Source organism: Oratosquilla oratoria, chromosome 28 (assembly GCF_046742065.1).
Source record: "Oratosquilla oratoria isolate Oo_2021 chromosome 28, ASM4674206v1, whole genome shotgun sequence".
NCBI classification, from domain to species: domain Eukaryota; kingdom Metazoa; phylum Arthropoda; class Malacostraca; order Stomatopoda; family Squillidae; genus Oratosquilla; species Oratosquilla oratoria.
This window is the reverse complement of record NC_134804.1, coordinates 14,271,572-14,275,842: the sequence shown is the minus strand read 5'-3', so window position 1 is coordinate 14,275,842 and position 4,271 is coordinate 14,271,572. Positions and strand designations below refer to the sequence as shown.

Genomic DNA, 4,271 nt, shown 5'->3' with positions numbered 1-4,271 from the left:
GGCCTCGAAATTGCGTTCTGCTTGCTTCAGAACATAACATCCACGTGAATGCCCAACGCAGAATAATTTATTATGGGTTCATTATACGTAGATATTTAGTACATGGAAATTTATATTATTGTCGATAATCTGAAGATACACATGAAAGGACAACTAGCATTTGTATATCGACATTAAATGGAAAATATAAGCACATAAGTAGATGATTCTATGCCTATACAGTACCCAAACCAGTAGCTTCCATTTTATCACAGCTATAGGTACTCAATGCATGAAATCAGTCATTAATTTAACTTTAAACGAAAATGTACCATGAAAATTGCTAAAATAGATCATTAATCGTGAATATTCAGGGAATTCTTCCCCAGCAGAAACCATAAAAATATTTAGTGTTTTGTATCTGTAAACTGGGAAAAAATGGAACTATTACATTTTTTCATAATGAATGCAAAACATTAGTCATGAATGTTTCAAAGAAAACGTTAGTGTGACGTCAGTACGCGCATGCGTCGTTCATCTCATGGTCACGTGACCCAGAGCTTTTGTGAGCGCATTTTCCCTGGTAAATAGCAAATCTCTGAGTTCAAACGATTGTTCTGTAGTGTTTACAACTTCATTCAATGCAATAAACCCACATATAGATATTGAATGCATTAGAAATGAAGTGAAATGCCTCTTGGCTTTGTTGGATGGGAAGTTTATTCAGAAATCGACCTTAAAACCGGCAAGTGTATGGCCGAATTGCGCCAAGTGCAAATGGCGTCCCAGCATGTGTATTGAACAGCGGACTGCCGGTCATGATTGCTGGTGATATAGGGATTTTAAACATATCATACTTTTTTGATTGGTTATGTTTGGCACTGCCGTGAGAGATGTCGTATATAAGCATGAATAGTTGCCTATGGAGTGAAAATTGTGTATGAGAAAAAACTGTGCAAGTTGCAAGTGAAGGCGACGGAGGTGTGACGATCTTTTGTTTACACCTTGAGTGAACTAGGTTGGGCCACGGAACACCCACAGTAGGCTCCGACAACCTTGCCTTAGAAATACCTTAATGAGGGCTGCATGGGTGGGCGTGTTGATGTGTCTAAAGAAAGGTGGGCTTGATAACGTGTGACGAGAGTTTGTATGGAAATCTAATGTCAATGCCCGTAGAGGAGAACCGATTGATATGTAGAGTTGTCTTGAAGTGGAATGCGACTTGTCAAGTTTCCCCTTGGTCAGAAGTGTTATGGATTTTTAAATTCATTAGCCCATGAGAGAATGGGTAGAAAACTTGATGTAAACCATTATGAGTTTTGTTGTGAGGCTGTGGTGCTTAGATGTGTTTTAAAAAGTTTAGTTTTATGCCCTAGGATTTGATGGAAGCATCTGATTATCATTATCATTATAACTAGCTTAGAAGTTTTGGGAATCCTCTTGATACACAGTGGTTAAGTGAAGTTTTTAAAGTAATAAATTTTGATTGGGTATTATACTTAAGAGAATGTAGCTAAAGTAAGGATGGTGACAGAGAAACTTGGTAAGTACAGTGATTTATAAATATCTTCGTGTGTTGTGAAAAAATTAGTTCTAGAGTAGAATTTTACTGTATAATTTTGTATTCCAACATCGTGTTAATGTAAATTTTAGTTATTACTTCAATTAGTGATGTTTTCAGTCATTTATATAACCATATGTTGCTGTGAGCTTAGTACGGTCATTTTATACACTGCCTTGCCAGTTTTTATTATTTCAGACTATTACTTTTTTAATCCAGTTACAAGCACAATTGCCCTTGATCAAAACCATAACCCAAAGTGACATAATGTTTAGGAATATCAGTTGCAGGCGTTTGCTTAGTATAATTTTCTAACCTAATGTGGTCTTTTATAATGTAAACTAATATATTAAGTTACTTCTTATCAAAGTAGCTTGGTTTTTTTTTTCTTTTTTTTTCTTTTTTTCTTTTTTTGTAGTTAAACCATAGCCAACAAAGTGGTAGGACCTACAAGAGAATGTTAAAAATATTTCATCTATCTGCCATGTCTTATAAATAGATTTTGTCTGTGTTGTAGTCACTTTTGTGGACACATGAGTAAAGGAAATTGTTGTAATTATTATTATATTGTCCTTATAAAAGAATTATCTAGATAATGTTGGTATAGAAGTGAATTTTAATTTTGCGAAATATCACTGGTGTGGTTGCATTATCTTTACTTATTTTTATAAATTGTAAAAACTGACATAAATTTTACTGCACACGTTATTCAATCTATCAAGGTGTCGGATTTTTCCTTGTAAGAAAATCTGTATTGTTACTTGATTCAAACACGCCTTTCTTCCCATAATTACTAATGAAGGTGCTATGAGTATATTTTTGAATGCTGCATGTTTAAGGACTATGGTGTTTAATGTCTTTAAGATGTGACGTTGATTATTCACAGTTAAGTTTTGAAGTATCATGGGAGAAAGTGGATCATGATGTCAAGAAATTTGTTGAGAATGTTCCATTGCTGTAATGTGACAAAACATCTACCAAGAAACAAGTGCTAAAGATTAATGTGCATAAGAAAATAGAAAAGAAATTGAAACTGGCTTGGATAAATATGAATGTAGCAAGTGAAATGGAAGAATTGCTGAATTTGTCACGTGTGAGCTTATTGGGGAGCTAATCGATCAATCAGTTGTCCCATGTCTTATGTGATCCACAGCTCCTGGGTAACCAACAGCCATTGAATTGGCTCATATGTCACTAGGAAAATATATTGTGTTGCCTTGGTTTGGGTAGGGTAGGGCAGTATAAGATGAAATGTAAGATGTGTTCAAGAGTAGTCTGTTTCTGTGGCCTGGCCTGGCCTGGCCTGGCCAATTCTGTACTGGTACTTAGTGGTAGATAGTAAACTGAATACAGTTGTGCTAGTGTGGAACAAACTCAACATTGTGTGATTTTTTGTAATGAATGGTACCACTCCAATGATGAATGGTCTAGGGCACAAAATAAGTACACCAGTAAGGGCATTCTTGACAGTGATAACAGGGAATACCTGCCAAACATTGTGATTTTCACTCAACTTGAACAGACAGAGCTTTTAATAAGTTCATTTTATAGTGATCACTCAATCCATTGCCATGGTCCTTTCTGGTGACTCATGGCCCCCAGGAAAATGGCCACAGCCAGGTTCAGTCTAAGTAACCCAGTGAAGATGTGTTGATTTATTTTTTATTGTTTTTTATTTACTTATTATTATTGTTTTTTATTTTATTTATTTATTATTATTATTTATTATTATTATTATTATTATTATTTTTTTTATTGTTATTATTTTTTTTGTCTGGTGACATTGAGTATAGGAAAAAGATGTACAAGATGCTCTGTGTCTTCATTGTGTTGATTGCATCCAGGGTAATTGGTCTCCCTTGCTATGCTGATTGTTGGTACTGTTATAATGTATATTTTAGAGTGCTTGTTTTATGATCTGTGTGTGTGTGTGCATTTTTGAGTGGATGTATTATGGGATGGTGATAGTTTATTGATGTTTAAGTAAATAGTGTTGGGGATGTTTTTATGTTGTGCTTGGGTGAAGGGATGGGTTCAAGGCGTGTTCATCATTCTGAAGTGCCACATTGTATGAAATATTTTGGTTTCTGCATTTATTGTTTTAGTGCAGCCAGATATTATTTTTAATGTTCTATGTTGTTCATAAGGTGTTCTTATTTTCTTATTGTTGGATACCATGCTTTATAGACAGTTAAATGCTTTATTGTCTGATTTGTAAATTCACGAGTGAATGAGAATGGGGAGTGTTGCCATGTATTGGAGTAAACCAGCTTCAGCTGATGGATTCTGCTGTGAAAGTGAAGCCGTGCTGCATTGTAAAGGGGAAGGGGATTTTTGGTATATGTATATATGTATTTTCTTGTTTGTTTTCACCAGAGTATTAGGTATTTGACATTTTGGACAAAGGTCGTATATCAAAAGTAAGTTCCAGAAAATTTGGGTTCTTTTCCTGTGGAAAGGTTTGGAGCATTTTAATGTTGGATTTTTCCTTGATTTGTGGTTGTCTGGAATAATCAAGCGTTTTTAAAGATTTCTAGTTTGTGTTAAGTATGCTTGGGTGTTCTTTGTAGCTATTTTGTAGTTGCTATGTTAGATTATTATGGTAGGGTCATTGCATGGGGGAATGGTTTGTTCAAGATCTATTTTGGGATATTTTGACAATTGAATAATGCAAGGGAGTGTTGCTCCTGGATGTGGCCACTAAAATTATACAAAGACTAATGAAAAATGT

The 4,271-nt window shown here is 34.8% G+C and overlaps 1 protein-coding gene across 4 annotated transcripts in view; it reads left to right on the top strand.

The window, feature by feature from the left end:
- The first annotated feature begins 451 nt into the window (after window positions 1-451).
- Window positions 452-4,271, top strand: part of lig (ubiquitin-associated protein-like lingerer) — a 94,488-nt gene continuing 90,668 nt past the window's right edge. For 3 of the 4 annotated variants that reach the window (XM_076210969.1, XM_076210968.1, XM_076210966.1), the window contains exon 1: window positions 453-562. The gene's annotated coding sequence lies outside the window, so the exon portion shown is untranslated. Of the gene's footprint in view, window positions 563-4,271 lie in introns of all 4 variants that reach the window. The other variant, XM_076210967.1, reaches the window with a different exon arrangement.